Source organism: Rhamphochromis sp. 'chilingali' (assembly GCF_963969265.1).
Source record: "Rhamphochromis sp. 'chilingali' genome assembly, chromosome: 10".
In the NCBI taxonomy this organism is placed as follows: domain Eukaryota; kingdom Metazoa; phylum Chordata; class Actinopteri; order Cichliformes; family Cichlidae; genus Rhamphochromis; species Rhamphochromis sp. 'chilingali'.
Window position 1 is genome coordinate 26,382,330 of NC_137937.1, and position 12,064 is coordinate 26,394,393.

At 38.2% G+C, this 12,064-nt stretch overlaps 1 protein-coding gene across 1 annotated transcript in view; it reads right to left on the bottom strand.

Moving 5' to 3' along the window:
* fbxl17 (F-box and leucine-rich repeat protein 17) overlaps positions 1–12,064 on the bottom strand; it is a 232,756-nt gene that overhangs the window by 76,148 nt on the left and 144,544 nt on the right. The gene's annotated exons all lie outside the window — the stretch shown is intronic.

Here is a 12,064-nt window from a genome sequence, read left to right on the forward strand (position 1 = left end):
TCAAGGAGTAAACAGGTGCTAGAGAGAGAAGTTAAAATGTGTGTTATATTTTTGAAATTCTTATTTCTGAGTGGAGCCAAAGCTGTTAAAATGTGTACTGACCCATCTGCTTTAGTTCACTGGACTCCATCTTTATATTTTGCCTTTTCTATTAAATTTTTGTTGCAGCGGTCCTGTGAGTCTCTCCATGTTATCAGGTTGTCTTTCACCCACTTTTTCACTGTCACTTCGCATCTCTGCCTGTTTATTTTCCTCTTTTCCTCTCTGCTTCTTACTTCATCCCACCTTTCTTGCTTTGTATAGCTACTCTTCTGTATCTCTGTCTGCGGCCTACTGTGTGATGGGGATAAAAGAAAACACAGACAAGACCTGTTGAAATTGGCAATTCCTGACTCAAGATTGTGCTGTGGCCAGCCTTAGATTAGAATCAGTTACCGCAGGGTCACAATATCATGCTGTTTGTTCGGGGGCTACAGTATTAGACCTGCTAATAAATGAATGTACTGGGAAGAGCTGGTGAGGAAACGGATAAAAAAGAAAGCAGCAATTGAGGGACTGCGACAAAGGCCGAGGCGAAGTGCATCCTCTGGGAGCTTGTTACACTGTGCCCAGGTCCCCAGGGTTAGAGCAAAAGCAATTAGATCAGACATCAATGAACGCGGGAGGGAGCAGGGAGAGTAACTACAGCAGGAGACAGTAAGTAGAAATTTCTGTACAGTAGTCGAAGGGCTACATCATGGGAGACTGACAGATCTAAGCAAGTGGGGGAGAAAGAGAAGAAAGACTAAGAGGCCATTAACAAGGCCTGAGTGAGGTGAAATGACAGGAGGTGGGATCGAAAAGAAAACCAAGCAAAACGAAGCAGAGGTGCACGAAGTGATAACCAAGACATGGTTCATGCAACCTGGATGGGCTTCAAGATGCATAAACACCACACAAACACCACGAAGGTCAGCTAGCATTAGCAATCTGATCCTTTTGAACAGCGTACAGACCCCCATAGCTAAAACCCCTCAATGGATATAGTGTTCATGTTTTGACAGAGCACAGGAGCCAATCAGCATGAGTCAGTTGCCGTGATGCAAGCACACAAGTGAGGTTCATAACAGTTTTAAGGGAGTGGCAGGCCTATACATTATTATAGTAAAGATGCAGGTGGGTTTTTTAAAAAAAAAAAAACAGATTGCTTTCTTTTAAAGGCCCCAGGGGGTCAAGCCTAAGTTCTCTGATCTGCAGAGTGTGACAGGACACTGCTGGTGGCTTCAAAGCCTTTCTCCAGCATTGCCCATCTTACTTTTAGTTGTTTATGCAGAAACATGAAAGTGAAAAGCTGAGGTGTTGGCACAGAAAAGACCACTTTGTTGGTACGGAGGACTGAAAATGGATTACTCATATCAAGTGTTACGGGAGTGAAGCTCTCAGAACTGGGACGACATGATAAATATTTGTATTTAAGATAAGATAAGATAAGATAAGATAAGATAAGATAAGATAAGATAGAACTTTATTAATCCCTCGGGTGGGTTCCTCTGGGAAATTCGACTTCCAAAAAGCACAGCAACGACCGAAGTTACAGTTACAGAATTGTTATATATATATATATATATATATATATATATATATATATATATATATATATATATATATACATACACACACACACACACACACACACACACACACACATATATAAATACAGAGACAAATATAAATAAAATATACAAAGGGGATAAATAGAATAAATAGGAATAAAAAATAAAAATACAAGTGAATTGCACATTTCAAGTATTGAGTCTATTGCACTGTTGACTATTTACAAAAAGTATTGCACAAGGTATTGTACAGTGAGGTGAAGAGGCACTACAGCTTAGTTGTTCCCCCCTCCTTTGTCCTCCTGTTTAGCTGTGTTCTTATTTGCTTCAAGATAGAGTAAAAGTTTTTAGGGAAAGCTGGTGTTATCTGAATTTCCTTGAGAGTTTGTAAGTGCACTTGTTCTTGTTTTTGGCTTACTATATAACCCTAGACTTAATGAGCATGGCATTTGAGAGAGTGATCGTGTCAGCACTCTAAACGAATTCATAGTGATGAAATGCATGCAAATTAGAAGGAAATTCACAAGGAAATCTTTTTACACATTGTTTAGCAGCAAAGTCACCAAGGTTGGCTTTTGTCAGATTTGACAGGTGATTCTCAGACCATTGGTTTTATTCTTTTTCATTTATATAAGAGCTTAATCTAGGGAGAAAAAAAAACACTGCCTGATAATGCTGGAAGGAAGGATGCTATATGATAAGGCCTTCTTGCATAATCATTTTGGTAAAACATATGAATGCAAACATGAAGCGGAGGAAGACAAGATCATTGCAATGTTGTTGAGAAACTACTGGTAAATGGGGACGAAGGTGGGGTGAAGAAGAGGAAAAGGAAAATGATAATGATTAAAGACGTTTTAGAAAGAAAAACATTAGAAAGACAGAAAGGTGGTGGATATGATGAGGAAAGCAGACAATAGATGTAGAGGTTAGTTGTTGACAGAATGACACAGCTGATGTCAGATGAAGGATTAAGAAAAGCAGTTTGAAACAGAGGTGGACTGATGAAGTGACAGAAAAATCTGGTGATGCGGTGATGATAAAACAGTGTAAGAGGCAAGAAGAGAAATATCACTGAAGAAGAAAATCAAGGAGTAGAAATGATAAGCTAGAAGATAACGAAACTGTGTCAGAATAATGGAGAGGAAAGAATCAGGAAACTGAAAAACAAAAAAAATGTTTTACTTTGTACTAAATTACTGAGGCAATGATAAGTGAAGAAGAAGCAGACAGACAATGATTCACCACTTATTCAACAAGAGCTGCAGAGGGCTTAAGCCTAACCCATCTGATGCTGCGTGAGAGGCAGGTTAGATTCTGGACACGATGCTAGTCCATCACAAACAGCTCATGCCCTCATGCACACCTACGGCCAATCAAATGAAAGCATGTGTTTGGATTCTAGGAGGAAATGCAGGCCGGACTCAAGAGAACTTGCAAACTCCATACAGAAAGACTTGAGTAAATTGTAAATGGAATGGTACTTTTATAGTACTTTTATAGTACTTTTCTACTCTATTTGAGCACTTAAATGCTTTTTTGCTACGAGTCTCATTCACACATTCGATGATGCGCTTTTTTTTCTTCGCCTAAGCATTTTTATACACTTACAGTCACACTCCAAGGGCCATAGTGCTAACCGCTGTACTTGTGTACCATGAAATGATGAAAATTTTAAAAATGAAATAAATAAATAAATAAATAAATAAATAAATAAATAAATAAATAAATAAATAAATAAATAAATAAATAAAAGAAAGGAAAGGAAAGCACCAGAAGAAAAGGAGGATGAGGAGGATGACGTTCAAGCATCTTGTATATCGTACAGTTATGCAGCTAGCTAATACACAGCTCCAGGCTATCTGTTCCAATAAAATGACAATAAAATGGTTTCTATGATAACTAGGTACCACATGTGTACACGAGTACACATGTGTACACGAGTAGTGTACACATGGGGTCTCATCAGGGGTCATCAAGATGACCCCTGATGAGACCAAAAGAGGTGAGTCTCATCAGGGGTCATCTTGTAGTTTACGGTCTCTGTAATGCCAGCACAAACAGCTAGAGGTAAACAATTAAAGTGTCCCTCCTTTCTTAATCTTGTTTTTACAGTTAAACCTCAACAGGATCTAACTGTGGTTCAGTGCTTGGAGAACCGGGGAATTGTTAAAGTTTATCATTCGTAAAAGCAAAGTCAGATGCAAAATTTCTATCTAAACTGAATTACTAAATCCATACCACTGGACCTGAAGGAGCAGTGGTATGGATTACTCCAACTCTAAAACATTTTAGATATAACTGTGTTTCCAAGACAGCTAATGCCGCCTGCCAAAGAATGCAGCCTTTCTTCAACTCTAAAATCATAAAAAAAAATTTAAAAGTTGTTTTTAATGAATACAACACATCTGCTACCTGAAAGAAAGAAAGATGTTATTATCCCATTACTGAGCCAATATGTAGAACTCTCAACGGTAAATAAACAATTTAATTATTTCTCTGAAAACTTAAAGCTCTAGATGGAGCTATATTTGTTTTATACCATCAGGTAAAATATATATTTTGCTCATACTTATTCACGCTTCCTTTGGTATTTTTCCAGAGAGAAAAAAAGAGTTTAACTTACTTATCTTCTGATTAACAAAATTTTCTTTCTAGGATCCTCAGATGTAAATAAGACCCAAAAGTTTGACAGACTATGGAGTACAGATTACGATGAAAATACTATATATATATATATATATATATATATATATATATATATATATATATATATATATATATGTATGTATCTGCAATTTTTATCTTGGAATTAAATTTGCTCAACCATATTTCCCCAACTTGCTCACTACCACTGCAAAGCTGCATTCAGTACGTAGCTCACTGAAAAAAATTAAGACAAAATTAGATTTTAAAGGCTACTGTGTGATGGGTGAGCAGTATTGACTTCTAAAAAAAAAGAAGTTAATAAAAAGATTCTAATCCATCCCATTAAAGGTGTTATTTACAGGGACTAAATGTAATTATTATGATGTGTTATGAAGTGTTTTGTTTTTGTTGTTTTTTTAATCCCAGAGAAGCACTTTCATAACTAAAGCAAAATAATAGAACTGAATTTTAAGAGGTAATAAATCTTATCAATAGTGTACTAAATTTTAGGAAAATGGACTTTGAAGTCAAAGCCAAATCACTGAGGTAGGTTTTTCTTTAGTTTAATTCAAATGGTTTATTAAGACATCAAAGCTGAAAAAAATAGTAAAGTACATAACCTGGTATATGGTCATACTGCAGCCCTGACTATTGTTAAAAACAGAAAACTCCAAAGGATGAGCACCTAGAAAATCGCCAGCCAACCAGCACTGTGCCTAAGGACAAGCGGCCTTTGACTGTATTTCATGTGTGTGCACATGCTTGTGCGTTTTGTCGTATAATCAGAGTTTAAGCCTTGACAAAGCCTAGAGATCAGCCCTTAATACTGGCTCACTGTTTGATCAAACTTAATCTCTCCTATGAGCATGTTGCCATGGTCATACTCAAATTAGATAACCACAATGCTTATTTAAGATTTATGTCTCTATGCCACACGCTAATTTTTGTTATTTTGTATTTCTGTTGTTAGCTTAGTTTCCATCAAGTTACTGAAAATTAATCCAAACTGAAAATTATAGAGTTTCTTTAGTTACACAACTGTTATTAGTGTCACATCCTTCACTAGGAATTTAAAGCATGTTTTTGTAAGTATGCAGCATTTTTAATTCAACACTCCACTGGTTTCTATTTGTTTAAAATAGGGTAATTTGTCTGTGAAGAATTCTGTGGGCGACTTTCTAACACACCCAGTCTAACCACCTTATTAGGCAATATCCATACACACAGGGCCTACAGCAAGAAGATGCAAAAAAAAAAAAGTGATGGACAACTTTGTGTGTGTGTGTGTGTGTGTGTGTGTGTATCATTACACAGTGAGTTGTTTGCGCTTGTGCAGTTCATGCATATGTCTCTCAGAGGTGAAGCTAATCTTCTTTCATGCAGCACAGCCAGAGGTATCCGAGCAGACAGGCAGCAAGAGGAAGAATAGTAACAATACTTGAGAGAAACAGAGGTCCATATTTATCACAAAGACTGCAGACAGTCTTGCAGCCAAGCAACATGTGTAGTGTTTCTCTTTAGCTAGCCGATCACAATGGAGCAGGAACAAAGACACGGCTGGGAGAATGGCTGTAGGTAGGTACACTAGCACAGTGTCGACCAATACAAGCCCTCGTCTCATCCCGTTCCTCACACAACCCACAATTACACGGCTGTCTATACTCACAAAAGAAGCAGGGAAATAGAAATGGCAGATTTTCCAAAGAAGAATGTGAAAAAGGAAAAAAAAAAAAAAAGGAGAAAAAAACTAAGCATCAAATGTATAAAGAAAAGCAGCTGAAGGTCTAGAAAGAGGTTGAAAACATAAAAAGTAGGAGGAGGAGGAGGAGGTAGCACTGGTGACAGACAAGACTTCAGACTTCCACGGCTGTCTTTAGACTTAATGAAATTGAAGGGCGGAGCAGCAAAGAGGAGGAGAGCGAGGCAAGACATGGTATATACTTGTGTGGAGAACGCTCTTGCAAAATTATTCTTGCTGTAAATTTTCTTTATATCACCAATAAATCCATAAGCACGAGCAAGGAAGCAGGGTTCTGCTTCCACAGGCGATGTGCAGCATTGAGTTTCTGGAATCCTCTATGCACAAAAAAAAAGAAAAAGAATTTTATAATGTTTTTTTCATTGGGTTAGTATCAATTGGTTCAAAGATATCCAATAACTTAAAAGAGCTCCTTAGTAAGCAAATACCTCATATTGAGGAATTGCAACAACAATTTTAAAATGAAGCAATTCAAATTTTATTGAAAATGTTCACTGCTTTTGAAGAGCTGATTTAATATGTGCAGACTGTTCTGTTGCTTAGGCTTTAGTCACACTACAGGTTTAGCTGTCTGTGAGTCATTGCAAGTAGTTTGTTTGCAAGATGATTCTGCACAGCTTTGTTGCAGGCAACCTGTCTCAGTCCAACTCAGACGAGCTGTAATCACTCCCAAAGTGATTGGCAAAGATTTGCAATTAAGGTGTGCAATCTAATTTATTAAAGCAAACATACTGCCAACAATCTGCCAACAATTTGTAATCAGTCTAAGTAAGCTGAGTTCCAACTTAACTGCATTACTAAGTTACTAAGGTTTGCAGCATGAAATTAAGTGCAAACTATGGTAAATTTAACATCGAAAAGCATGCCGTATTTTGCACCCAATGTGTGCAGTAGTTGCCTCTAAGTTAGCAAAACAGGTATAGGTGGATGGCTCAAAGCTGTGAGCACAGTAAAGTTTGGCTCTGTCCTGTAGCTCTTTACTCAGTCTCATGTGTTTAATGTTTAGAGCAGAGTGCAACATACTCCTGCGCTGTAATAATATTGGTATTATTGCAGCCCTGGTATTACTGAAGATGAATACATCTTTTTTTCCTGTTTTACAGTGAGCAGATCAGTACACACTGAAAACATATCTCCCCGTCTTTTCTCAGCAGTGCGCACACAGAGAGCAACATTCATGTGTCTTTCTTTTACTTTCCACAATAGACACTAATACATATATCTGTCAAAATGCATCGAACAGGACTGTGTTAAGGTGTTAGTTAAATATGCAAAATATTCCAAACTGTATGCTTTCTTCTTCAGACACTTGCAATCAAGTGCAAAAGAAAACACAATTGCAACTCTATATAAGCCTCAGCATCTTCGCAATTTAAAAAGGCAGCTGCCATGTCGTCCTTTTGTCTCATCATCATTCTCATCATGTGGTAACATCCCTTAGGTTTTCTGCTAGAATTAGTCGATTCTCTCGTGATCTACAATGCAAAAACACACACCTGGCTGCTTAATGTTTTTGCACCACAAGCTAAAAAAAAAAAAAAAGCTTTCTGTCTCACACAGCCAGGCCCATCTTTATTTATTTTTGACAGCTTTTGCAGTCTCCAATGAAAGCCTGTTCTGACCTCTGTGGAAACCTAAGGGAATAAAATATATATTATATAACATTATATTATATAACATTACATCTATCTAAGAGCCATGCAAACCATTTGCCATGACCACAAAGTGTTGCATTTCTTAAAACAATACAAAACACAAACAGCACCACTTTATCTGAGTGCTGCCCATACAATTTATTCATCTGTTTTATTTTAAATGACCAGCAGGACATTTATCGTTACAAACACTGACACCTGCTTTGACAAGAAGTGGAGAGAAAGCCAGTGCTTACTTTATGCAACTTACTTATAACCCCAGCAGTAGGGCTGGGCCATATTATACCGTTCACGGTAATACCGGTATAATGTTAGGCAACGATAGGAAAATGAAATATCGCGATAGAATATGAGTAAAACGCGCATGCGCAGTGGCTTTGTTTTCATACGCACATGGCCGATTGTTGAGTGAAACAGATGAACCAGAATTGGTTTGTAAAAATGGTGCAACTTCCGTGATGTGGAACTGGTTTGGTGTTTGTCCGTCAGATACACAACAAAGCACATTTTTTTGCAGAACATGCAAGCGGCCGTTGTTATTGTCATATTTGTCGGACTAAGATGCTCTTAAATCTGGGAGTAATCTGGGTCCTAAACTCCGTATGCTTCAGGTCAAACAACACTGCAGCATCACTTAGAGTTAAAAACTGTCTCAATTCTTTCATCTTTAATAAAACGATCAGCATTGCTGCTTTACCAGGTGTAACTATAAAGTTTAACTTCCAGGCATCCATGAAAACAAAAGTTATTACATTTAACGGAGTTAGAAGTTAGCAGGAAGCTAGCGGAAGTTAGCTCGCTAGTTTCGCTAGTTACCTAAGCATGATATAGCATGTTCTGACTGAGAGATTTCTGAAAAAAATCAAACGTACAGCTCTGCTATCACTTCCAACACAAATGAAGACAGGAAACTAAACAGCAGTGACGTTTGTAGGGTTACTGAAGTTGGGCTAGCTGGTATATAATGATGTGCTACGTGATCGCTAGCGACACAGCTATGTTAGCATAACATAAACAGTGAAGCTGGAGGACGAACACTAACACTTTTTTCACTTATAAAAGTTAACGTGAAGGTTCTTCATGGTTAGAGACAAATGCAATCGCATGGCAGGATGCTGTAAACGGACCAAACTTCAGTCAGGAGAACAACTGAGATAATCCATCCACAATACGAGGTTAGTCATTAATATACTGCAACAACATGGGAATAGAGAAGCTGCCAGAGAATTCAACATTAATGAATCAATGGTACAGAAGTGGAGGAAGCAAGAAGAATGAGTTTAATAAAGTTTGATTTATCTGACTGCTTTGTTTCGCTTAATGTGCCTTATAATCCCGTGCACCTTATGGTCCGAAAAATGCGTACTGCACACTGCAGTTTAATGTTGCAAAGCACCTCTTTTTAACTTCAGTGGATATTATACATGGTTATGCTCAGGATATGTCAGCCCATTTCTACTGGAAATGCCTTTTGGTTAAACTTTCAGCAAGGAATTTGCATTTGCACTGTTACATTTTTATAAAGCTTTAATGTACATAAAAACCAGCTTCTTGTTTAAGTGAAAATAAATGGAAGGTTGTCTTTTTGCGCTAGTAATGTTGTGGAGTTGTATTTTGTCTCGCATCAATTATATCGTCGGTTATATCGTTATCACAAATTTTCAAATATATATCGTGATAAATATTTTTGGCCATATCGCCCTGCTCTACCCAGCAGGCTCTGTTTCTGATACATCTGAACCTTCTAAAAGCACATCCACATCAGCTAACCTGAATCATCTGTTAGCACAATTCCTCAAAGTCTCTGGATACTCCTTTTCCTTTGTTTTTCTTTTCTCCCCTTTAATGGATCAACACTGATCTCAAACTTGATACGCGGATACAATTGTGTCTATTTGTGTGCATTCGGTGTACGTGTGTGTAAGTTCAAGCCGTCTGAATCAGAGTCTGCTTCAACAATTAGGGCCTGGATGACTTCCCAGGCTAGCCTGCCATACCCACTGCTGTGATGAGAATCACATTCCTATTGTGTTCCACTACAGTTAATCATGTTTTCAAACGACTCAACAAAACGGTAGAGCATTCCAGCAGGTTGTCATCGGCCTGCTCAAGAATGTGCCGATGGGATCATAACTGGAGCCATAAATGCCCATGAATCTCGTCTTTCCTCCACAACCTGTGCTTTTTTTGGTTTGTCTGGGAAAGCAAAGCAAGGACTAAAACACCCTTTTTAAGCCAACCAACAGAAAGGAGAAACATAAAGACCCCTGTGCCCCTGTCTTCTCTTATCCGCTGTGAAGCCTGCTATTTAAATAAACATTTTCTCCAGCTGTAATCACAGGCTAAAAAAATAAGTTTCCAAAGTAAGTGGTAGAAGTTACAGTAAAGAGACACAGTCCTGCTCTGAGTAAATAACAATTTGGCAGTTTGGGTAATAAAACTGAATTCAAAACTGCATCAGACTTTCATTGACATTTGATATAAATTCAACCGTAAACTCCTGGACGACAATCCCCAAGAACAAGTGTCACTTACAAACCGGTCCGTATTTCCATCAGAAACTAGAGTGAAAAAGCCAACTAAGCACTTTGTGAGGTTAAGTGGCAGTTATTCACTTGAAGTTCATCCAAATGGACAGCCTGTTGCCTTGCCAACACTGACGGGCCTCCGTGATGCACATGCACAAACAGTATTTTAAAGCCGCTTTTCGGTTGCCAGCAGAAACCAAACTGGGCTGACATCACTCACGCATCTTTCCACACTTCCTCTGCTACTCCTTCCTCCTCTCTCTTGCACCTAAGTAGTTTCCCTGAGGACATGCAAGTGAGATACTCACCTGTAAATGAATAACCGGGTTCTGTAAAGCAATGCCATGCCCCTATCTGCCTCCACAGTCAACCCACTGCAGCCATAACACAATAAATAACCCAGGAGAAGATGAGCACTGCCCCGTGGCAGATGGTGATAACACTTACAGCCTCAGGTCTGAGCTGACACAGTGGCGTGCTGCCTGTGTGTCTGAGTGAGAGAAGGTTGGTGAATCTCTGCCCATGTGAGACGATCAGTTAAGACAGAGATGGTTGCCCATGATAGATGTCACTGTGTGGAATAAAAGTAGTGGATGCATCTGCTTTCCTACACACTATTTATTTATTCGGTCAGCTTGAAGAAGAGAAAATTGGTTAAAACCTTTCAGTATTAAACTCTGCTAAAATGAATAATAGCCTTTTTATCATTAAAGGACTTTTGCTAATTAATTACTAATTAATGAAATTGTAATCAATTTAATTATAAAACGCACTGATAGTGCATTTTATAGTAGGGTTAGTAATAGTAGTTGTGGTAACCACTTTTGAGCCCACGGAAATTGCATAGATTGATCGGTAACAGGTACCAATCGTGGTCCAATCCAGACTGACTGCAATTACACTCACACACATTGGAAAACGTTTGCAAATGATTACCTTCTAATTTATAATAGAAGACAGATTGATAACGCAATCCGAGATCGTGTGCATTGTTCAGTGCAACTCACCTATAATGAAATGGTTCGGCTAAAGGGGACTTGACTCTGCTGGTTGCATTCTGGTAATAATTCCATATAAAAGCAACAGAATATTGTTTCAGGCCTCCGAGTACCACTATTTATGGAGGAATTTCTGAATTTACGTTTTCATTTTTGCCAGTTAATTAACCACAGTTAATTGCGCTATTATAACAAAGAGACTGCATGTAAGTGCCAACCTGATCGATTCAATCGCAAACTAATAGCAGACTGACTCCGTCTTAATGCACCAAGGTTGTTTTGAAGATGCCAACCAGCGGTCGCAGATCTGATACCGCTTTCAAAGGCAACAAGGTTGTTAGTTCATTGCACGTGGTCACAATAACTTTGGTCGTGTAATGGTTTCTCTTATGTGTTGTGTTGTGTTGCTAAACATGTTATCTATCGGTCTCTACTGTAGAAACACTGGTAGAGTTGACCATTTGTGGGAAGTTAACCTGAGTGTATTCTTATTTATTTTTTATGAGACATCTTGTTTGTTTTTATGGATCTCTGAAAGAAAAAGTTTGATTGACTCAAATATTAATAGAAATTACTGAGTCAGAACATTTTTTTTCTGTTTCTGACATTAAAGCAGGTCCCTATTTCTTTGAAATGCTGTCCAAAAGCACACAATAACATTTCACTATGATTAAATGCGATTTCTCCTGCAGAGATAATACAACCAATAAGCACTAGCTAATAACAGAATCTTGTTTCAGGCTCTGAAGAAAATAGCCAGTCTGACTTTGATAAATTGAGGTGAGCGTGCCCCTTAGGGCTGCATATCATAACTCTTCTGCTCCATGTCCACATGCAGAGAGAGGTGAACTATTACGATGTTTACCAATATGCCTGACACAGT